This window comes from Alnus glutinosa, chromosome 1, assembly GCF_958979055.1.
Source record: "Alnus glutinosa chromosome 1, dhAlnGlut1.1, whole genome shotgun sequence".
Classification (NCBI taxonomy): domain Eukaryota; kingdom Viridiplantae; phylum Streptophyta; class Magnoliopsida; order Fagales; family Betulaceae; genus Alnus; species Alnus glutinosa.
In genome coordinates this window covers 25814937-25840922 of record NC_084886.1, presented here as the reverse complement: position 1 = coordinate 25840922, position 25986 = coordinate 25814937, and the positions used below count along the sequence as shown (strand labels likewise).

The 25986-nt window shown below is 38.2% G+C and overlaps 1 long non-coding RNA gene across 1 annotated transcript; it reads right to left on the bottom strand.

Annotated features, from left to right (window-relative positions):
- Window positions 1-652: 652 nt before the first annotated feature.
- On the bottom strand, window positions 653-25986 carry LOC133858730 (uncharacterized). The gene is made up of 10 exons (XR_009898561.1): window positions 25878-25986; window positions 25608-25788; window positions 11680-12047; window positions 11485-11590; window positions 9810-9909; window positions 9575-9660; window positions 9076-9162; window positions 8794-8862; window positions 2483-2573; window positions 653-1267 (listed from the first exon to the last, which is right to left on the bottom strand). It is a non-coding gene; the product is annotated as an uncharacterized LOC133858730 (long non-coding RNA).

The following is a 25986-nucleotide window of genomic DNA, read 5'->3' as shown; positions in this document are numbered from 1 at the left end:
TTTCGTCAAATGTTCTTCCTAAGATTTAATAATCACTGAGAAGCAGCAAATCATTAAATCTTAGTTGCTTCATAGATTGGAGGGATCAAACAATTACGGATTTGATGTCCAACCCAACAATAGATTGCAACGAATAACAAACTAGTAGACTTCCTAGGATTTAATGATCGCCAGTGCAGAAACTCAGTCAAACCATTAAATAAACTAGTTGGCTACTAGTGGGCTTCCTAGGATTTAATGATCGCCAGCGCAGAAACTCAGTCAAATCATTAAATAAACTAGTTGGCCTCCTAGGATTTAATGATCGCCAGCGTAGAAACTCAATCAAATCATTAAATCTTAGTTGTTAAACGAGACAATCATAAAAATAAGTATAGAAGAACATCTGATACTCAAAGCATAAATCGAACAATAAAAACAAATTAGATCTCACAGTTTTATTGATTCCGAGGCTTCCGTTTCCTTCGACCAAAGTTTAGAGAAGATGAAAGATAGAAGATGGAAGAAGATAGAAGATGTAAGGTAGAAGGTGTGTGGTGTGTGTCATGATTCCCCCCCTTTTATACATGTTTCATCCCATATGCTAGAAACCTAGGAAATCTCCTAAAGAAAGATATTGTAAATACTATCCTAAAATAACAATACACAAATCTACTAATTAAGGAAAATATTAAACATAAAATAAAGGCTAGGATAACTAGGAAGGTGATGATTTCAATGGAAACTTTTGTTACCATATGCTTTATCGATTCTTTCCTTGTTTAAGTCCCCACAAATCAGCCAAGTATGGAGAGAAAATCAATTTGCCTTGTCATGGAAAGAGATGCTCATTTCATGTTGTTTTCTTCCACGTGGTCCCCACAAATCTCTTCTTTAATTCCATGGTCCTCCACGCTTCTTTTCTCTCCTTTTCTTCCTTTTGCTTTAACTTTTCATTTATTTGCTTGGCTTGGCTGGAATTGATTGGATGATTATGAAAAGGCTCAAAGTCAAGAAATTTCCATATCTGAAAACTTCCGCAAATAAATCGCATCAGATCCACATCAGAACGTCAACTTCAAGCCCGATTTCGACCTTGATTCATTCGGTATCTCTCAAAACGCAAAACATAAAAGTTGTATATCTTTTTCTTGGCGTTCCACAGCATCTTGAATCATCTCAATCAGAGCTTTTATGAGAGAGTTATGCCCAAATTACAAACTGATGTCGAAACTGTCCAAAATCGCTCAATTAGCTTTGTTTTGCATTTAATGCATCAATTTGCATCCTAAATCAAAATATAAGAATAATGAGTACATTTAGGCATTAAATAAGTATAAGAGATTAAATATTAAGGGAAAAAAAATACGACATTTTACATTCTCATCAAAAAGGAAAAAAAAAATAATAAATAACAACAAATGAAATGATGAATTTTGCAGTAATAATGAGCTCATGGCTATCCCCACATTCTTTCCCTCCCCCCTCTCCCACCAAGCAGCGCCGGCCATCACTAAGCAATGTAGCTGCCGCCAATGCCTCCTCCCATTGATCTGTTTTTCTTTTGATTCTTTTTTCTTTTTTTTGATGGGGTTCACTCATCTGGGTTTTGCTTGGATTTGTTGGTTTTGGTGCTTGATTTTGGTTGTGTATCCAATCGGCCATTTTATTTTATTTTTTTTGATACCCTTAAGATCTATAGCTCCCTTTAGCATACACATTGAAATTTCTGACTAATTTTTGTTTTCTGTACTCTTGAATTTTTATCCCTTTTTGATAGGTTGCTATCATATGCTGCAGCTAGGGATTGGATTACTTGGGCTCCGGCAACTCAGTGGTATCAATGGTGTTTCTTTATTCTATTCAATTAACATCTTTACAAGTGCCAGTTAGACCAACATCTCTTTGGACTTTGAACTGTTATCGTATTATTAGTTATTTAGTTAAAGCTTTATATATAGAGTTAGTTTGATGGTTTACAATATTACATGGATTTCGGTATGATACATTTGTATGAAAAGTCCGATTTTTGACATCTACTCGATAATCATCTTCTACAAAAGAGGAAAGGAAAACATCTATTGTTTGTTTGAGATTACCTAATTCATGCTTCACTGTGTTACACTTACATAGTCACTTTAATGTGATAGAATTATCCTATCCTAATGTCTCAAATTTACATACCAATTTTATCTTTCACACTCTGGCTCTCTCATCCTAACTAAATACATCCTTATTGATGATTTAATTATTTGCCATGAATATAAACAGAGGTATCTTCAAGTAATGTGGCAACTTAATTAGGACTTGGTGTCATTCAGGTAAAAGATGCCTGATACATAAAATTTTGTGCTACTTCAAATAGACATCCAAACATCGCAAAAGAAGTTCTTATTAGAGTTATTTAATATAAAGCCATTTACAATATATCACATCGATGGAACATGCAAGATGAAATTTAGTTGGTAAAATCTACTAATGAGAGAAGAAGAGCTTAACATACCATTTTGAGGGACAACTTAGGAACGCAGATCATCAGCAACCGGAGTATGTGGAAGCAAATTATCATCATCATACTCAGCCCCCAAGTCTATCTAGGAGTTATTACAAGAAAAATTCAAATTAGATGTCAACCTAAACAAAACCACAAGATGAAACATAAGTGTATCATGCACAACCAAAATGTAGTTTATAAACCTAACAACAATTAACAAAAAACATTTACTACAAACCACAGTCAAAAGAGAGCTTCTACACATGCGCCTTTTGTCCGTCCCTCTTCCGTCTTTTTTTCACGTGTAATTGTTTTTCGTTTTTTTTTTTTAAACAAAAAATCTTGAAAACGCAAGTTCATTTTCAAAAATTTTCCCATTTCCCAAATCTCCCCCTCTCCACTGTCCCCTCCCCTACCGACCAAATCCTCCCCTCTCCACCGTCGCCTCCCCCACCGACCGGAAATCCAACGCCCTTGCCGACGCCGACAACACTCTCTCTCCCTCAGAGTACCTCGAAACCAGTAAATCCGACGTCCAACTCGACCAGCCGTCCCAGATCCTGCTGGCCCACCGACCGACGCCCAACTCTCTCACAGACGGGCACCGGATCTCCGACGCCGCCCAGATCGACCGGGTTTCTCTACGACCCACCCTCCCATCTCTCTCGATCTCTCGAACCCAGCACAAACCGGCCACCCAGATCCGACGCCGACGCCGACGCCGCTCTTTGTCGAACCCGGTCTCCAGCAGACCGGCTTCTGCTGGAAATCGGCCAAAAAATGGGGGCGCGCCTCTGCTGGAAATCGGATCGCCGGAAAATGGGGAAGGAGATTTGAGGGAAAGAGAAAGGGGAAAAAATTTGTAATGGCGCAGTGAATATTCAGTATTCCGAGTGTTTCCCAAATTATTTCATTTTTTTAATAAAAATGTCAGTACCACGCTGGAAAGAGACGGACATGAGATGGACAAAAGGCTCACGTTTAGCATTTCTCCAGTCAAAAATAGCACGCAGAAAACCACAGAAAAACAATCAATATGTGATCATGTTTCCTAACATATATTTGGACTAATGGATGCGACATGGAGAGATTTAAAAAAATTCTATCATAGCAAATCATAATAAAATTTAGACGATTAAGTTTCTTGAAATCCAAAGGAGTTTGGTGAAAAGGTTAACATTTTGAATACTTGTGAAAGAAATGTTTTTTTTTATAAGTAATTTCAAAAAAAACATTTCTTTCACAAGTATTCAAAATGTTAACCTTTTCACCAAACTCCTTTACTGACCTCTCTTTTTGTCTTTTCTGTGAAGACATGCATGGTGCTGTAGTTGAGTTTTTAAGGGAAAAAATAAGCAGTAATTTTGCTATGCTGAGCTTGCTAGTTGCTACAGTTTCTGGGTTTTCCTTAGCTTTCTTCGGAGCTCCCTTCTTTGATGAAAGAAAGTGATTTGAAGATGATTTAAGCTTGAAAGTTTGTGTTTTTGTTGTTTTGGTACTGGATCACTGTCAGGGACGGAGGGAGGGGGGGCTGGCAGGGGCCATGGCCCCCCCTCCCCACAATTTCCTTAAAAAAAAAAAAAAATTTTAGATAGAAAAAAAAAAAAAAATTTAGATAGAAAAAAAAAAAACTTTAAAAAATTAAAAAAATATAAGGTAAAAATCAAAATTTAGTTTATTTGGCCCCTACTAAATTTTTTTTTTTTGCCATCGGCCCCTGCCCATAAAAACTTCTGGCTCCGTCCCTGATCACTGTGATGAGATTTGGGTTTTGAAGGTTTATTGCTTACCAGATTCTGGCTTAAAATGGTTTCGGGGCACATGGCAGATTTTCCATAGAAGACTTGGGGGTTTTGTTTTGGCTGATTATATATATTAGAAAGATTTTGACAGCAGGATCTCACATTTATTGGATTAAACGGTTGGTATAAAAGGGAGGTTTTATCTAATATCTACTTTTGATACCAGAAAAGCTCATCTGCTAAGAAACGGTAGCTGAACATGGATTTCTTTGAAGTAAAAAAAAAAAATCAGAAAAGCCCACAAACCTGGGCCAGAAAAAGATTTAGAGGATAATCCCATGCCACAGCCTGAGGAACGAGAGATTGGGAATGGTGGTGATGATTTGAGTAAATCAGCTAATGCTGATCCTGTTGCTGAAGCTGAAGACGATGATGATTTTATTATGAATGAGGTGAAGAGGAGGTTGAAAGAACTGAGAAGAAACAGTTTCATGGTGTTATTTCCCGAAAAAGAGTCTTGTGCAGAAGAGGAGGAGGGTGAGACAAGCTCTAGAGAGTGAAGGGATGCGGAAGCAAAAGAAGCTCAGCAGTGGTGGTGTGGATTTGACGCTGTGTATGACAAGTACTGTGAGCGGATGCTAGCTGTTCTTTGATCGGATGAGCACGCAGCAGATTTCTTGTTTTTTACAAAATGGCCGGTTAGACTTCTTTTATGAAATTCTTGGGTGGTGGAAGAACGATTGTCTTGCCGATTTCGTGAAAGCTAACAAATAACATGTGAGGGAAGTAAATGACACACCCTGGCTACAAAACTCACCTACATATAAAATGCACGAAGTTATAATAATAATAATAATAATAATAATAATAATAATAATAATAATAATGCTATATGTTACTCTATGTCTTCCTTGTGTCCTCCAAAATTAATGTGACTCTTAAAATTATCATTTGATCAAAATTCAATAATGATATATTATAATAATTAAATTCAATAGTAATTTTATGAACCACATCAGTTTTGAGAAAACACAAAAGGAACATGGGGTGACATGTAACATTACTCGTCTTTAAATGCTCAACTTTTTCAATGTTGACTTGTCTTTTCACTAATTAGCTTTTCATTAAATAATTTATTCATATTGGGCATTTTATGATGAACGCTAGCAATGGTAAAAAAAAAAAAAAACAAGGAGAAACTCCTACCGTCTCTCTCCTCTCTACCCTAGTGACGACGCATGAGAGCGCGTCCAGCTAGGGATTCGATTTCTGTTCCGTCCCCTCACATTCTCTATCTCTCATTACCTCCCGCTTGGTCCTCTAGCTTTGTGTTTCGATCATCTGTTTCGTTGGGTGGTTCTTTATTCGGCGATGTAGTTTTTTTGGGTTGGTCGTCAGCCCCGGGTGTGTCATAGATGGATAAGAATTTCTTCCCTCACATGTTATTTATTAGCTTTCACGAAACCAACAAAGTAATTCTTCTTCCACCACCCAAGGATTTCATAAAAGAAGTCTAACCGGCTATTTATTGTAAAAAACAAGAAATTTACTACGTGCTTATCCGATCAAAGAACAGCTAGCATCCGCTCACAGTACTTGTCATACACAGCGTCAAATCCACACCACCACTGCCGAGTTTCTTCTGCTTCCACATCCCTCCACTCTCTAGAGCTTGTCTCACCCTCCTCCTCCTCTTCTGCACAAGACTCATCTTCAGGAATCAACACCATGAAACCGTTTCTTCTCAGTTCTGTCAACCTCCTCTTCACCTCATTCGTAATAAAATCATCATCATCGTCCTCAGCTTCGGCAACAGGATCAGCATTAGCTGATTTACTCAAATCATCACCATCATTCTCAATCTTTCGTCCCTCACATGTTATTTATTAGCTTTCACGAAACCAACAAGATAATCTTTCTTACACCACCCAAGTCTAACCGGCCATTTATTGTGAAAAACAGCATAAATGAAACAACATTCATCATTTCATTTATATTGTTTTTCACAATAAATTGCCGGTTAGACTTGGATGATGGAAGAATGATTACCTTGTTGATTTCGTGAAAGCTAATAAATAACATGTGAGGGAAGTAAATGACACACACCCTAGCCTGCGAAACTCACCTACATATACATACAAGTAAAAGCCAACTAGACTGTATAAACTAAACATTTATAAACCAGACTCTTACGTGTTTCTTATGTCCCTCAAAATTGATGTCACTCTTAGAATTATTATTAGATCAAAATTCAATAATAATTTTAAGAAGCACATCAATTTTGGAAGAACACAAGAGAAACATAAGGTGACATGTAGCATTACTCGTTTTTAAATGCTCAACTTTTTCAGTATTGACTAATGTTTTTAGAAATCAGCTTTTCATTAAATGTAGCATTTTCTCTTTTTGTTTTGTGTATAACGTATATTGAAGGACAAGAGAAGAGTTGTTAAATAAAGGCGATCATTTAATGTAGTTTATCACGTCAAGACAAAATATCATATCATGGCACTTGGCTTTAAATCAATTCAACTCATCTCCACATAATGCTCATCATTTTTTTAAAATGTGTGTTGTTATTTCATTTGACAACAAAACTTTGAAATTTAATTGTCTCTTCTCAAAAAAAAAAAAAATATATATATATATATATATATATATATATATATATATATATATATATATATATATATATTGTTAATTAATGGGCGAACCAAGTATAGAGGATGAAAATTATTAATTAATGAGAAGACACAAATTAATTTGTGATAATTACCTATAAATTAATTTAATCAAATAAAAAATACAGAAAATACAGACAAGTAAAAAGAAAGGAGGAAAAGCTTTTTGAAGAAGCAATTGTTAAGAAATTGTTAGGGCATGTGTTATTTTATTAAATTAATTTATAAGATAGAGAAAACTCAACTGATAGTAAATTAATTTATAACAATCACTTATCTAAGACACCCCCAACCCCTAAGCACCTAAAAAAATAAATAAATAAATAAATTCCCGCTAGTGTATCAACAACGATGTAGTTGTCAATAATATCAAAATTCTTAACATTAATTACCAACGATGACCAGAAAATGTCGTTACTGTTAAGTGACTATAAAATGGATTTTAAGACGATGAGAAGGCAGAGCTGGTAGGCCAAAATGGATTTTAATAAATGTAAGCTCATTTGCTTGCATTTATTCAACAAGAACGTAAGTCACTATACCAAAAACTGTTCTAACAACACTCATGCTATGACCTCATTACTTTCAGCTTAATCACAATACATAGAGGGCAATAACAACTGTGTAAATCTTTTATATATGTTTTGAATACATAAATAAAAGATTTACACAAGTTATAGCCCCCTATGTATTGTAATAAAACATGGGTCACCCAATTTTCATGACCTCAATCACTACAAGAAATTCACTCATTAGCGTCGACCCTTAGTGGATGCTAAAAGTTTAAAAGTCGACGCTAATGAATATTAGCGTCAACTTTTGGACGCTAATAAGTCGACGCTAAAAGCCCGACGTTGATAATCGCTTATTAGCGTCAACCTATGTCAACGCTAATGCTATTTTCAGTTGACGCTAAAACTTATACCACATTTATCATAAGTCAACGCTGATAATAGACTATTAGCATCGACATAAACGTTGACGCTAATAGTTTATCATCAGCGTCGACTCTTGTGGACGCTAATAACCTAAAAAAAAAAAAAAAAAAATTAATATCTCATTAGCGTCGACAAATAACCTTACAAAAAATAAAAAATAAAAAATTTAAGAAGCTACTAGCGTCAACCTAGTCGACACTAATACCCTAAAAATACACACTAATTGGATGGCACGTGCAATGCACGTGGTTGGTTCCCGATGTTATGTATTCTTATAATTGTTAACATTATAATTTAAATATCATAGATATATTATATTATAGAATAGGCATACATCGAAAGAAACAAAGCGTGAAAAAGCAAAAGCTTGTGTAAAGTAGTATTACACTACTACCACAATGCCAAATGTATAATTTTTAAATTTTAAACCAAGTTTCTTTCATTCAATTCAGCATTCAATACAGATTCAACGCATTATAAAAGCCACAATGCAAATATCAGCCAATTATGCTCTACAAAAACAAAAACAAAAAATTCCATTCAAGTCTAAACACTATCAAATGTGTTCCACTTAATTGCCAAGAACAAGTAATCTAGATGAAAAAAAACAAAAACATAGAAAGATTAAAAACTCACAGACATATGAATTTTTCTCACAAATATTACCGCACTTGCATGAGCAACTACAAAGTGAAAAAGGAGACCCACCAGTGGTTAAAGCAAGATCATACTCAAGTGAGTAAAAAAATCAAGCGACACGGGTCAGACTGTCTTGTTAAAATTTAGGGTAAATTATGTCATCACCCCTTCTTGTTATTGATCTTAGAACCTGCTATACTTTTTGGTTTGCAATTTGCATTTTCTTGACCCTTATTTTCTTCATGAGTAACAATATCTAGCTTCTCAAAAAATAGAACCTTTTTGACAGAACTGCATCTACACTAAACTAAAAGACTTACATGATGGATCGGAGATTTAGGGTATCGAGGAAGGCGAAATTGCAGGGTTGAGGAAAGCCGAATCTGAAACTAAGAGTCAAAAGAACTAAAGAAGTTATCGATTTACAAATATTTAACATGTGATTCTTGATTTCATCAAATTGAAAACTGAGGTTTTAATGTCAAAAGTCACGAAAGCACAAGGGGTTTGTGACATAATTTCCCTAAAATTTAATGCTTGCTGTAAATTGAAAAAACAAAACCATTGCAAGTTCTATGACATGTTATGTATCAGACTATTACCTGATCTGCAAGAAGAGTTACATTTGAACCAGCTGCAAGTGCAACAACTCTGAATTTATCTGGATTTTATGCCACTATGTCCAATGTCTGTAAATTATCAAAGCTGATTCTAAGGAACTAATGAAGGATCAACACTGTATCTCTCTCTCCCTCTCTTCCCTCCTCTTTTTTTTTTTAATTTATTTATTTATTTATATAGCTCTAACAAAAAATCACATTTAGGTTGTTATTCCTCTTTCTTTTTTGCTTGAAGCTCTGCTCCAGCTTATATTATAAAGAGAATCAAAATTAGATGCAAATTTGAAATTTTGGCGGGGGCTATGAACCCCCCAAGGGCGTGAGTAGTTCCGCCCTGCATATGGAGGGAGACTACTCATGTTTCCCCCTTCTCTACTCTTCTCTTTCCCATGCCAATCAGTGTGGAAATTGGTACTCCAAAGAGTAAAGACTGATCCAACATACATATTAAAAACAATGTCAAAATGAGATGATCACATACATGCTTTCAGGGTCTGAATAGCTGTCCTTGTCAATTCTCTTTACGGCAACCTTTGTGCCATTCCACCTAGCCACTTGATGTAATATCTACAAAGATATTATAAATATTTGAGAAGGCATCAATAATTAGCTCAGTTCTTACAGAACAATGGAATGGAAGATCTCCCCTTGGGTCAATTACTTATACAAATAAATAAATAAAATAAACATTGAAAGGAGAGACACAATGACCATACCTTTGCCATGACCTTCATGGTCAAGTGCCGTTTCAAATAAAGAGTTGAGTGGCCCCGAATACGAAACATAGCCTTTGTTGAAATATCTCGCTCCAATTAGCTTCCTGCATTGCATTTGCACACCAAGAAAAGAAAAATCCCAAGTTTAACTTTTAAAATTGTGGCGACCCCTTCGATATAGATTTTCTTTCTTAGTTTTCGTATAGCATTTGAACCACACTACAAAAAATTTGCTTATTAGCGTCAACACCAAGTGGACGCTAAAAGTCCAAAAGTCGACGCTAAAAGCCCAACGCTGATAATACTCCGCCGATCATTAGCGTTGACTGAAGGGTCGACGCTGATAATAGACTTTTAGCGTCGACATTTACGTCGACACTAATAGTCTATTATTAGCGTCAACTTTTTGTGGATGCTGATACACTAAAAAATAATTAAAAAAAAAAAATAGGGCATTAGCGTCGACTCAGCCCTAAAAAAAATTAATAGGTCATTAGCGTCCACTGTGTTGACGCTAATGACATAAAAATAAAAAATTTAATGCGCCATTAGCGGATGCTAATACCCTAGAAAATTAGAAAAAAAAAAATTATATATATATATATATATATATATATATATATATATATATATATATATATATATATATATATATTTTTAATACGCCATCAGTAATTTATACACATATTTCGTATATATTTCGTAATTTATACACAAGAAAGAAAAGGATGAAACATACAAATAGATGGGAAACTTAATACAATTCAAACTTTTTACATTTTACATATTACAAACAGGCTGAAAAGATGAAATTTGGAATTTGAAATGAACAGAAAAATGTCTAAGTTGATTATACTGCTTACATTTTGATATAAAACAAATGCATAGAGGTGTTACATCAAAATTATTATATAAAAGGTTTATAAATTTTTGCATGAAGGACCTGGACAGATAGAAAATGAACTTCATCGTAATACTCAAAACCAAAGCGTTCAATTTCTTTTTCTATTTTTAATAATAAAGGTATTGTCTATTTATACATTCTTTGTTAGGCAAAAGGCTTCCGGGACTGCCTCATTGAAATCCATTAACAGCAACATCAACTTCATACAGAAATTTATGCATAATGCAACTGTCCTTGTTTATTTTAAGATATGTGCTCTAAATATTTATAACATGGTATTTCCTTTGGAAGTAAAGACAAAGATTATGGTGTTCTTGGGAGACAAGACTACTTGATTTCATAGTTCTGCTGAATCAAAGTTACCCCACTTTGTATAGGCTACAAGTAGTAGAACAATTAAAGAAAAAGATATTTATGATTTCACATGGGTTTATAATCTAATTAATTGAATAGCATATAGATGTTACTCTGCATATTAAATGCAAGAATAGTTTCCCACCAAATATTTCTATGCTACATTGCCACTGGCTAAAATGAAAGATTGGGCACAAAGAAAAGAAAACACACATTCTAAAAGCTTTAATCATGTCAACAAGTACTTGCTCATTTCTAGTTCCCACATAAGAAACCACAATGCAAACCTAAGATTCTACTGTCTGCCATTGTACACTTCTCGTTTTGCCATTCATCTTGAAAATATGAAATTCCCCTTTAATGCACCATGTAGATTTCAAGTAGCCATGCAATATCTAAACTTCTGATGGATAAAACTTGCCTGATCCCAACATTTTAGTGAGATGGTATCAGCATCCGTAGAAACCAGCCTTCCATTCTACATAAATACCACTGAAGCACATTATGGGCAAGGCCCTCTATCCTGTATGCAAGGGTCAATTTAAGTAAATCATCTTTTCACTGTCAATAAATGCAGAAACGAAACAATTATGGAAATTAATGTGATTGAACCTCAATTCTGGCCTCCTTTCAAAAACAATTGAGAAAGCACGCAGGATGGACATATCTTCATCAAATTCCTGTCTTATTTCATCTGTCTGCATTCATGAAAAAAAAAAAACAAGTAAATGAATGTCCATCATTAGGCAAAATACCACTTGAAGCTCAATTACTAGAAGCACAAGATCCAATTTGAGTGCATTTACAGCAACTGCATTTGACTTTGACAATGTTATCTAGGAAGAAAACTAAAAAACTAAAATCAAATAATTAACAATAAAAGATCACTTGCCTCCTCCAAAATGCTCTCAAATACTTCACCAATTTTAGTGACTAACTCTGGAGGAACTTGATTCCCTTCCATATCAAAGAGAGCATAGCTGCAAAGAAGAAAGAAAATATGAAATCAAAACAATTATCCATTCAGAGCTCCAAATTTAGAGATTAAAGGAAAAATTACTTCAAAGTGTAGGAATTCCAGTTACTGGAAGAAATGTCACAAAATAGAAATGAAGCTTAAACTCTCTATATTACAATGCAATCCATACAAGGAGAAAATCTTATGAAGTGAAATTACTGTTATTTTTACAGGAAGACACAACATAATAACATAAAATAATACTTAAGAACTTTTAACCAGTGACAACATAATCAACTAAATTTTACAAAGCTTTACTCCAATATTGGAGCCATTTTCGTCGACCCCCAAAAGCGTTCCTGACCACCAGATTATCCTTAACCAGGTTCAAATCTCTCACCCCAGAACGCAATAAACGAACCTTCCATTCCAATATTCAACCACACTCGGCCCTGATACTATTCCAGTAAAATAGTATTTTATTTTAGCTAAAATACTATACGCCTAACAACAACCAGTGAACCAAATCAGAACCCTAGGAATCTGAACAAGAGGAAAATAAAAGTGGATGAGAGCGTGAGAGAGAGTGCAACCTTACCTGGTGGTGGTCAAGCTGGGTCGCTAAACAGCTGGAGACGAGGAGAGAGAGAGAGAGAGAGAGAGAGAGTGAATGGCGTGATATTTAGGCAAAGAGAGAGTCGAGTGAGAGATAAAATTTTAGACTTTTAAGTGCGAAATAAATGAGAAACGCCAATGGATCCCGCTAAATTTTGGCCAAAAGTTCAAAACAGGTCATTTTAATATCAGCGTCGACTCATGGTCGACGCTGATAAGTATACTATCAGCATCCACACGTAGCTGTCGACGCTGATAAGTATACTAATACTAATTTTTAATATTTTATTTATTTTTCCCAAGAACAACCACTTAATTGTTTTTTTATCAAAATGACATAGTTTATGTATCAGCGTCGACCCTAGAGTTGACGCTAATAACTTCTTATCAGCGTTGACACTAATACTTTCTAATATTTTCAAAAAAAGATAATTTTTTATACAGAATCATTAGCGTCGACCTTATGGTGGACGCTGATGTTGTTTTTTAGTTACCTCATTAGCGTCGACGTGGGGTCGACGCTGATAGTTTTTTATTAGCGTCGACTTTTCGTCGACGCTAATACGAAAATGTTGCTGCTATTTTTCAACCCGCGCGAGGCAAAATTTCCCACTAGGTTATTTGCAACAACACATTAGCGTCGACAACAAAGTCGACACTAATAGTGTGTTTTTTTGGACAATTAACGTCGACTATGGGGTCGACGCTAATAGTGTAAGATGTCGATAGTTGACTATTAGCGTCGACTGTCAAAAGTCAACGCTAATAGTTGACTATTAGCATCGACTGTTTGTCGATGCTAATATATAGTGTCGACCCTAATGGGCGAATTTCTTGTAGTGCCAATAAATAAATAAAATACATATGTATATATATATATATACACACACACACACACACACACAGTAGTAGTATGATACAAGTTTTGTAAAAAGGAAAATGCTTGAAGTGGTAATTAGAGCTAGGACTGTGCAGATAGACCGCGTGCTGCCCACCGCTCGCCCACCGGCCGTCACCACGCCGACACCGAGCCGCCACTGACATCCGGCGGCCGGTAGGCGGTATAAATTTCGCCTACCGACGTCGGTTCGGTCGGTAGGCGAAATGAGTTCCCTGGAATCGGTTTTCGCACCGACCCGCACCACCAGTATTATTTTCTAAAAAAAAAAATAAATAAAAAAGACAACGTTTTGTGTTGCAAAAAATAAAAACAAACGCCTTCTTCGTTCTTCCTCTAAAAGAAATCAAAAACCGAACCTAACCTGAAAAGCTGATTCACTGTTTCTCTCTGGTTGTTGCCAACATCGTCACTGAAACCATTCTTTCTCAATCTCTTGCTGAGTCGTGAGTCACTTTTTTAAGTTTTATGCCTTATTTCTTAGTCTGGGATTCTCGAGCTTGAGAACATGGTTTTCGCACATCTTAGTCTGACACCATGTCATGCATTTAAAGTACAGTGATTTAAAAAAAGAGTTAGACTGACACGCATCTAAAGTACGATTACACATTTTCGCACGTCTTAGACTCTTAGCCTGAGTCTCTGACACCTTTTTACACGTCTAATAAGACTCTTAATCAGAGTCTCTGGCACGCATCTAAAGCAACATCATGACTGAGGTTTGGACTTTACACTGTAAGCTTGCAGTCTTAGTTACACGGTCTTTTTATTTTTTGAAATTTAGTTACAAAGTCTTAGTTACACTTCATTTTCCTTAGTTACACTTCCTTTTCCCCTTTCTTGCGGAACCAAAAGTAGTCTCTGCCTATGATCTAGTTACATTTCATTTCTCTCCATCTTCTACTACAATAATTGCCTATGAAAACTAGTTGACAGCCTATTAGCCTACTTAAAAATAAATCATAAAAATTCTTACTCCACTAGTCCATTTGCTGCGTAATAAGACTTGTTTCCGGATTGAAAAATATGATTAAAAATTCTCGCTTATCGTGAACCATCTTTACTGTAGATCATGGTCTTACTGAAAGCTTTTATCATTTTTCTAAGTCTGAAGACACAAGGTGACTACTATCTGAAAAATGAAAGTTACAATGTGATTTTCGTGCTCAGCTTCCTATCTCTTTCTCTCGGTAGTCTGTATATGCTTGGAACCAGGCTTAGAACCAGATCGACCAAGTTTGGAACCAGATCAACCAGCCATCTGCACCGCTGCGTCTCTCTCAGGATTTTGTCTCCTTCATTTGCTCTTTTCACGCAATAACCAGATCAGCCAGCCGCTGCCAGCCCATCGTCGTCGTCGCCACCACCACCATAACCAAAGCTTTGCTGCCTCATGAACCAGCGATGTGGAAGCCATTTTTCTCGTCAGTCTAACGGCAAAGCCTCCCTCATTTTTGTCTCCCATTTGTTTTTGGTAAAAACTAACAGCAAAGTAGCTTTGTAATCGATTACCGACCGTTACCGTCACCGGTTAACCGGTGACGGTAACGGTCGAAATATACAACGTCGAAAAGGAGTCGGTGAAATTACCGACTTCACCGACAGAGTCGAGACGGTAGGCGAAAAACTCCCTACCGTCTCCGATTCCCCCGATACCCACCCCTAATTAGAGCAGACCTGTTGCAGGGGACTCCATCACTGGTATCATTTTGACAGAATCCTTTCCACTTTGATGGGATGGGTCCAAAACCTTCATCACTGAAGCTCTTCGCTTTAGACCAAACACCTAGAAGAATACCACATTTTCCATCGGTATCATAGAGTTAACAAGAAATGCCCTCCATGAGCATCTCCCAAAAAGAAGAGCTTAGTGAGTCTAATCCAGGATTTATTAGATGTTGAGAATAGATTACTTACAGTGTCAAGAGTCCCAATGATTGCGTCTTCACCAAACCTAACCTTCTGTCACAGGTCTATTATGTGAAGTAACGTGGCAGTTTATGGAGCAAGCAAAGTGAAGTGCAGTCAAACTGTTCTTCTAGAAGGGATTAAACGGTGTGTTTTGTGGGCCAGCTAGAGCTTTGTCGTTTTATTCATTTACTATGTCGTTTTAAGCTTTTCTTAGGGAGTGTCATTTTAATCTATGGGGCGAGCATTTTGTAAAAGGCTATATAAGTCTCAGCGGGAGATTCGGAGGGTATTGATTGAATTGTTAGCTTGTGAACGATGGAGACCCTTGGCTCCTTGAATTGCCAAGAACTTGGAGACTAGCCATCTCGAATTGGTCTATCAAATACAATTCTCTATTTCTATTCTCTCCTTTCTTGATTTCTACTTCTTCTTTTTTTTCATTTTTCTTCACTGCATTACAGTAACAGTTCAAGGCAACAGTTACAATTGGTATCAGAGCCTTCACCCATCGCTTCCCACAACAATTTTTTTTTTTTTTTATACAATTCTCCAATGGATCTTCACAACTTTGATGGTCAGAATCTTTCGGCTTGGATGTTCCAACTTCACCAATGTTTCATCTACTACAATACTCCCAACGATCTTCATAAATAGATGTTCACCTCATATCACATGGAAGGCGAAGCTCTCGATTGGTTGGTAACAATGGAACGAAGTGGAGTATTTACAATGGATGCTGATTGGGATAATTTTGTGCGACTAATTCACCTTCGATTCGGACATCGGCAAGAATTCGTTGGCGTACCTAAAAAGTTAGAAGAAATCCTCAAAAAATTCAATGAGGAAGACGATGAGATGAGAGATGGTGAAGCCAAATCCCCAATTATTCCAGAATCAGATCTGGGTGAAGACCCAAACCACACCATAATTCCCAATCCAGATCCGGAGGAAGCTCAGGAACTTACAAAAATTATAGCAATAGATTCGGCTAAAGGCGCCTATCCTCTATTCGACGTAACTCCTCCACGACTTTCTAAAATTCTCGAGGTGCAACAACTTTCAGATCGGAGGGGGATGGATTATCAAATTCCATATCGATGTGCAGAGCACTTGTTTGATGCAAATTATGTTGACTCTGGGAATGGAAAACACAATCCGCGCCAGGCTGAGATTTTGGAATGGGTAGCACCGCAACAACATGGAGGCTATACAGTACCGCGGGCGAACATTATGGAGGCCTCAATTCACATTGTGCGTACCTTTATGTCTCATTATTCGTATTGGAATGGGGTGGATTTCCGGGTCCAGAAGCACAAGTGGAAATGGAAAGAAAGGATAAATGTGGTTGGAGATGCCTATCACCTGCTCGATGAAATCCCTCAACCAAAAAAGTCAGAATCTCTCTTAGGGAAGCCATTTCCAATTCTGGTGGATGGTGATATCATTGAGCAGCACGTGTTTGATGAAAGGTCGGGAGAGTTGGAATTGGTGGTTCGGAAGCATAGATGGAAGTGGAAGCAAGGGGAAGAAGAAAAAGATGCACAGTGCCGTTTTGAGCTGGACAAAGACGTCTTCAAGGATGGCTTAACAAGTTATGAGAAAAAAATTTCTTATTCTAAAGTTGGAGAAAACAAAAAAAGACCTTGGGCAGTTGGTAACTTGTGAAAGATGTCCGGAGAAGCTTCATTATAAAAGGCGGGATGAGATTGGAGAGGATTTTGTGATGCTGAAGCCCAAATGGCGATGGAGAGCGGTGGTATCACATGCTGCCGGTGGTCTCGAGCTGTAAAGGCTTCACTTAGAGACTGTTGGATCAATTTCTTTTCCAGTTGTCTCTAAAGATGGTCATCAAGATTCCTAGAATGGTCATTATTGGATACAACATGAAGAGGAGTTTAGAATTAAGTTGGAGCTTGACGTGGAGGATAGGAAGCTTGAAGAAACTTCTAAGCCACTGAGGTACGTTGTTGTTGGCGAAGAAGTGAGCAAAGGTAGATTCTCTTCTGCCATGCGAGCAAGCGTCTCTACTATGGTTGTGTTTGACTTGTGGCACCGATGGCGTTGGAAGGACAGACGCCGTGATCTTCAAGAAGCCGACGTTCAGATGGTGAGCTCAAAGCTAAGTTTCGGTGTAAATGATAGGTCTCTTCAACATTCTCAAGGAAAAACGTGGCACAACCTTGATTCACCTTTTCCATGGAGTGCCAGTTGTGCTCTTTACATTGCAAATGGAAGTGGAGAGTTGAATTCTGATAGGAATTGGCTAGACTGGTAGATGGGTTGTGAATGGAATTGAATGGAAATTGATAAATAATCCACTTGAGGTAGGAAAACACCTTCTCCACTTAAGGTAGGAAACACCGATTACACAATGTGTGATTTGCTACCCTTTCCTTGGCTATTCTCCTCCTTAAATAGGCAACTACTCCTACTGGGCATGAACAACCCATCTGCTAAGAATTCTACTCCTACTCAATGACTTATTCTTCCCAACATAAATAACTGACTGATAAACATAGAAACGTACAGATAAAGATGAACATAAAAACATAAAGATAGGATAGTAGTACTTCATCGCTACTTAAACTGAGAAGGATGATAACCATCAACTTCTCAGTTTGAATCTCACCCAATGACCACGTGGAAGCTTAATCCAAATAACGTGGATTAGGCTTCCTACTTCTCTTCTCACGGTTCCTATCAATCGCCCCTTCTTGAACACGATCCTTGTCCTCAAGGTCGAGATTTGGAAACTGTTGACAAAGAATATCAACTTCTTCCCAGGTGGCATCTTCAGGCGGAAGACTACTCCATTGAACCAAAGCTTCTGTGATATATTTATCACCCTGCTTAACCCAGCGATAATCTTTCACAAGCCGAGGTTGCAACATCTGAAAATTGTCCGTTGAAAATGGTGGAAGATGAGTGGTAACCCGAGACATGTCGCCCAACTGTTTCTTTAAAAGGGATACATGGAAAACAGGATGGATCCGTGCTGTGTCGGGCAAATCCGGCTCGTAGGCAACAGCTCCCACGCGTTTCAAAATTTGATATGGCCCGAAGAACCGACTTGCTAACTTCTAGTGAGCTTGCCGAAACAGGCTGTGTTGGCGATACGGATGTAGACGTAGATACACCCAGTCACCTACTTCCAAAACGTAGTCACGACACTTCTTATCTGATTGTTGCTTCATACAATTGCTGGCTTTTTGGAGGTTAGTTTTCAACTGCTGTAGCAACTCATCCCGGTCTTGTAATTCTCTGTCCACTTCATCCACTACAGATGCTCCCAGTAAATAATTAACCACCGTAGGAGCTGGCCGGCCATAAAGTTCTTGGAACGGAGTGGTTCCCAACGACTGATGGAAAATCACGCAAACTCTAAAACACGGTGTAAAATTGTACACCCGCCGGTGTTTTCAGCTTCATACGTCTGACAGTATTAATTTTATAGACTATAACTTGTTTTAACGAGACAAACGGGAGTGATTGGGTGTGGACACGTGAGAACAGTACGAATTAAATGGACGGCCCATATGAGATCTCATATACATTGTAATGTATCCAAAGGCTATTAAATGCTCATATTTACAAGACAGTTGTTACGAATTAGGCAGAGAACAAATTTTGGTTTTAGTCGCTGATTCCCAGAAAAAATTTTATACCATAGAATTAAAAAGTTTGAAAATGTGGGTCCCATTGTCAACTCATATTCAACGCTGGTTTTGAGGTAATAATGGTGTGGGAATTCGTGTGGATGAGTAGAATAGAAATTCAATTCGGTATTTTACTCTGGTTGAATATGGGTTGAATGCGGGTTTTGAAAAAAAAAAAAACCCGAATAGAATTATGAGGCAACTCTATTGCCAAACGCTTATTAGGCAACGAATAGAATTCGGGTTTCTATCTCTGCATGTTTTTGAATGCTTTCATTTTTCAGTAGAAATTGTGGGCTTGTTTGCCAACGCCCACAGCAGAACGGGAGTAGTGGTAGTGGATCCCACGCGGTACAAGAGCAGTAAGGCCTTGCAGGTTTTATTGCAGAAGCCACGTGATTTTCTTCTTCTTTTGAGACAGCTGCAAACGGGCATAATAGTGAGGGCAAAATCGAGATTTTCACGTGAAGAATGAAGATGGTGGACGTGCCAAAAGCCCTATAAATATTTAAAACCACACGTCTTCACACAAAACTGAGAGCCCACAGAAAATCGAAAGCCTTAAATCACACTTCACAGAAAACCAACCAGAAATCTAGCTTGTAGAAAGTTGGATGGAAATGGGGTTAATTAAGTTTTTGCTGGCCTTTTGCTTCATTAGTTTTCATTGTGTCTCCTCCTCCAACGACCACAAAATCTATTTCATGCACGAGCTCGATTGAGCTCGTGCTGAGGTTGGTGTTCCTCCATTAATTTGGAACGTCAGCCTTGAAGCATATGCCAGAATTAATGCAAATAAACGGGTCTCAGACTGCAAGCTGGTGTATTTCCACGGGCCGTACGGAGAGTGCATTGCTAAATCATATGGTGGGGAAACAGCATAGACGCTGTGAGGTTGTGAATAGCCGAGAGGGTATTCTACAACCACAAGTCAAACAACTGCAGTAGTGAGTGTCGGTTCTATACCCAGGTGGTTTGGCGAAACACTAAATATCTTGGGTGTGCCACAATGGTTGGACCTTTGTCACTTGCAGTTTTTATCCCCCAGGAAATCAGAAGGGTTAGAGTCCTTACTAGAAGTTTGGATTGGATTTATGGGTCTGGTTTGATTTGGTTTGTGGTTTGATTTGATTTGACTCTTCTCTGATTCTGGTTGTGTGTCAAACCCTCTTTTTATTAGGTTTTGAATTTGTAATTGCCGTTTATAGGTATCTGAACATATGTAATTTTCGGAATATTTTTCGGTTCTATTGCCCGTTCATGGGTTTGTCTATTATTGGTAATGTAATAATTCAGTGCTATGACTATGGAAGGTTATTTATCCCTCTCTGGCTTGAACCAGCGGAGGTTTTGTTCCTCACGGACCTGATCCGGTTGAGGAGTTTTGTGTTTGTTCTTTCTTTGGTTCTCTGACAGGAAGGCTCGTGTATCGTTTTGGCTTTGGGGATTGGCCGTCCTCCTCTCGTGTCTCTGGTGTTTTTTTTCCCTCAGACGTGGTCGTCGTTGCCATCCGGTCCGGCAGTCTCGAGCCGTGGCCTTGTTGCTCATCCCTGCTCGAAGCGTGGCCTGCACGCGCAGGGAACTCTTTCCCTGGTTTGGCGCGTGTGGTCCACGCTTTTACTTTTCAGGCCATGGTTTCGTGGAGGTTGGTGGATCACGGTGATGGGCTGTTGCAAGGGTCTTGAAGACACGCGCCGGTTCTCAGCTAACGGGCTCCTCTTCTTCGGTGATAACAGTGAATTTTTTTTTTCTTTCTCTCTTCTGTTGGTGGTGTTTATTCCCTTGTTGTCTCCAGTTGTTTCAGAGTGTCTTGGTAATGCACAAATGTTTACTGGACTGATTTGTTGGCAGTGGTTAGTAGATCCGTCCTTTAATGTTGCCCATCGCCGTGATCCACCAACCTCCACGAAACCATGGCCTGAAAAGTAAAAGCGTGGACCACACGCGCCAAACCAGGGAAAGAGTTCCCTGCGCGTGCAGGCCACGCTCCGAGCAGGGATGAGCAACAAGGCCACGGCTCGAGACTGCCGGACCGGATGGCAACGACGACCACGTCTGAGGGAAAAAAAACACCAGAGACACGAGAGGAGGACGGCCGATCCCCAAAGCCAAAACGATACACGAGCCTTCCTGTCAGAGAACCAAAGAAAGAACAAACACAAAACTCCTCAACCGGATCAGGTCCGTGAGGAACAAAACCTCCGCTGGTTCAAGCCAGAGAGGGACAAATAACCTTCCATAGTCATAGCACTGAATTATTACATTACCAATAATAGACAAACCCATGAACGGGCAATAAAACCGAAAAATATTCCTAAAATTACATATGTTCAGATACCTATAAACGGCAATTACAAATTCAAAACCTAATAAAAAGAGGGTTTAACACACAACCAGACTCAGAGAAGAGTCAAATCAAATCAAACCACAAACCAAATCAAACCAGACCCATAAATCCAATCCAAACTTTTAGTAGGGACTCTAACCCTTCTGATTTCCTAGGGGATCAAAACTGCAAGTGACAAAGGTCCAACCATTGTGGCACACCCAAGATATTTAGTGTTTCGCCAAACCACCTGGGTATAGAACCGACACTCACTACTGCAGTTGTTCGACTTGTGGTTGTAGAATACCCTCTCGGCTGTTCACAACCTCACAGCGTCTATGCTGTTTCACCACAATATGATTTAACAATGCACTCTCCGTACGGCCCGTGGAAATACACCAGCTTGCAGTCCGAGACCCGTTTATTTGCATTATTTCTGGCATATGCTTCAAGGCTGACGTTCCAAATTAATGGAGGAACACCAACCTCAGCACGAGCTCGATTGAGCTCGTGCATGAAATAGACTTTGTGGTCGTTGGAGGAGGAGACACAATGAAAACTAATGAAGCAAAAGGCCAGCAAAAACTTAATTAACCCCATTTCCATCCAACTTTCTACAAGCTAGATTTCTGGTTGGTTTTCTGTGAAGAAGTGTGATTTAAGGCTTTCGATTTTCTGTGGGCTCTCAGTTTTGTGTGAAGATGTGTGGTTTTAAATATTTATAGGGCTTTTGGCACGTCCACCATCTTCATTCTTCACGTGAAAATCTCGATTTTGCCCTCACTATTATGCCCGTTGCAGCTGTCTCAAAAGAAGAAGAAAATCACATGGCATCTGCAATAAAACCTGCAAGGCCTTACTGCTCTTATACCGCGTGGGACCCACTACCATTACTCCCGTTCTGCTGTGGGCGTCGGCAAACAAGCCCACAATTTCTACTGAAAAATGAAAGCATTCAAAAACATGCAGAGATAGAAACCCGAATTCTATTCGTTGCCTAATAAGCGTTTGGCAATAGAGTTGCCTCATAATTCTATTCGGGTTTTTTTTTTTTTCAAAACCCGAAAACCCGCATTCAACCCATATTCAACCCGAGTAAAATACCGAATTGAATTTCTATTCTACTCATCCACACGAATTCCCACACCATTATTACCTCAAAACCAGCGTTGAATATGAGTTGACAATGGGACCCACGTTTTCAGACTTTTTAATTCTATGGTATAAAATTTTTTCTGGAAACCAGCGACTAAAACCAAATTTGTTCTCTGCCTAATTCGTAACAACTGTCTTGTAAATATGAGCATTTAATAGCCTTTGGATACATTACAATGTATATGAGATCTCATATGGGCCGTCCATTTAATTCGTACTGTTCTCACATGTCCACACCCAATCACTTCTGTTTGTCTCGTTTTTTTTTTTTTTTTTTTTTTTGAACACTGAATGAACTTCATTAACTGAAAAAGAACATTACAACTTAGAGACCAAGCAATCTCTAAGAGAAGCAGACGAGATGAACAAAGGCAAAACCTCAATCCAACAACAGGATAAATACATAGAGGCAGCCTTTCTAGCTAACAAATGGGCAACTACATTGGCTTCTCTACAACAGTGAGACCAATTACAAACAGAGAAGCAAGAAGCTCTTTGTTTAATTTCCAGCAGAAAATGACCAACACGATCTTGCTGCCCATCTTCATTGCAAATCCCTTTAATGACCTGTAGGGAGTCCCCTTCACAAACAATATTAGTAAGGCCCAACTCAAGGCAAAAATCAAGAGCAAAAAGAGCAGCCATGGCCTCAGCTAATAAAGAGTCAGCCAGCATATTCTGAGCACTACATTTAGCCCCCATAACAACACCTTCCTCATTCCTTATCACACAACCCAGGCCAATCACCCCCTCCTTTATATTTATTGAAGCATCCCAATTTACCTTCCAAAAGCCCATATCAGGATGTTTCCACACTTTACCTCCAGTTAAGTCTTGACCAACAGGGGTCCTTAACACAGATTCCTTCCGGTTAAAAGTATTAAAATCATCAATCAGTCTAAAGGCTTCCTTAAAAACCACCATAGGAGCAGAAAACTGCTCCTCAAATATAAGTCGATTTCTTCTCAACCAAATTTTATGAAACACAGCCACTGCAAGGCTCAATAGCTCATCATTAAGTTTATCAAATAAATATGAAACAAGTTCAAACATATCGAAAAAACCAGAAGGACATTTCTGAAATAAAATAGGGCCACAACTCCAAACATCTTGAGCCCCTGGACAGTTCCATAAAGCATGGACAATAGACTCTTCTACTAAATTACAGCAAGGGCAAAGAGAGTTATCAACCACACTTTTTCTCAATAAATTCTGCCCGGAAGGTAAACAATTATGACAAGCTCTCCACATAAAAATTTTCAAATAATTAGGAGCTTTAATAGCCCAGACACACTTCCAGAAAACACTTCTAGTAGAACTGTATGAGCACTCCCCTTTCTTACTTTGCAACAGATCCCAACCCAAGTGATAAGCACTCCTAACTGAAAACACACCATTCGCAGTCCCATCCCAAATAATTTTGTCAGGAGGCAAAGAAGGGCACAAAGGGATATTCTTAATCCTATTGGCAATAAAAGCAGGAAAAGAACTGTCAATAAGAGAACCCTTCCACCCCTTAGTAGAAATATCAATAAGATCCGAGACCTTTGCATCAGGAGGTAAAACAGAGCCAAAAGAATACCACATCGGACCCATTTTTGGCAACCATCTATCACCCCATATATTAATATAATTACCATTCCCAATTCTCCAAGTAATACCATGGGAAAGGTCTCTTGCAGCTAAAAAACTTCTCCATATAAAAGAAGGTCTTTTTCCAAGAGCAGAGGCCAGAAAGGTTGAATTTGGGAAGTATTTAGCTTCAATAATCTGTGAAATCAGAGAATTCGGGTGTTGCATCAACCTCCAACACTGTTTTGCCAAAAGGGCTTTATTAAACAGCAACAAATCCCTAAAGCCAAGCCCTCCAGCAGATTTCGCTCTTCCCATCCTAACCCAACTCATCCAATGGATTTTTGACCCATTATTAAAGTGCCCCCACCAAAAGGACTGCATTAACTAATTCAGCTCCTTACAAAGACTGACAGGAAAAAGGAAGACACTCATAGCATAAGAGGGAATAGCCTGCACCACAGCCTTTAACAAAACTTCCTTACCCGCCAAAGTTAACAACTTAGACTTCCAATTATTCAATTTCCTAATAACTTTATCTTTGATCTCCTTAAAGGCCAGATTCCTATTTTTACCCACCAAGGTAGGCAGACCCAAATAAGAGTCATAGTTGTTAGCCTCCCCAAGGCCAAAAGAAGCCTTAATCTCTTCCCTTCTAGACTGACAAGTGTTTCTACTGAAAAAAACAGCAGTCTTTGCCAAATTAATTCTCTGGCCAGAACCTCTTTCAGAGGTCTCAATGAGATTCAACAGCCTTCTCCATTCAACTCTATTAGCCTTACAAAAAACAAGGCTATCATCGGCAAAAAACAAATGAGTAATCTTAGGGCCCTTTTTAGAAGTGGGAACACCCGAAATACAACCTCTCATCTGTGCATTATGAAGGAGAGCACTAAAGACTTCAGCACACATGATAAAGAGATAAGGAGAGATAGGATCTCTTTGTCTCAAGCCCCTTGAAGGAAAGATTTTTCCCACCACATTACCATTAACTATCACTGAATAATTAACAGTAGTAACACAAGCCATAATCATCCTAATCCAGCCGGGAGCAAAACCCAACTTAAACATAACAGCCTCCAAAAATGACCACTCAACCCTATCATAAGCTTTACTCATATCAAGCTTAACCCCCATATACCCAGATCTGCCCCACAGTCTAGTTTGCATAGTATGCAGAGTTTCATAGGCAGCAATGATATTATCAGAGATTAATCTACCCAAAATAAAAGCACTTTGTGAACCAGAGATAATACAGGGCAGAATTCTTTCCAGCCTATTAGCAATAATCTTAGACAGGATTTTGTAAGTTACATTACAGAGACTAATAGGCCGAAAGTCATTAACCAAAATGGGGTTTTTAGTTTTTGGAACAAGGGCAATAACAGTAGCATTTATAGAGGCATTTAAATTACAAGTGTCAAAAAAATACGAAATAGCATCACATACCTCTTGGTGCAAAATATCCCAATTTTGCTGAAAGAAACAAGCAGGAAAACCGTCTGGTCCTGGAGCTTTAAGAGGATCATGATCCCAACATTTTAGTGAGATGGTATCAGCATCCGTAGAAAACCAGCCTTCCATTCTACATAAATACCACTGAAGCACATTATGGGCAAGGCCCTCTATCCTGTATGCAAGGGTCAATTTAAGTAAATCATCTTTTCACTGTCAATAAATGCAGAAACGAAACAATTATGGAAATTAATGTGATTGAACCTCAATTCTGGCCTCCTTTCAAAAACAATTGAGAAAGCACGCAGGATGGACATATCTTCATCAAATTCCTGTCTTATTTCATCTGTCTGCATTCATGAAAAAAAAAAAA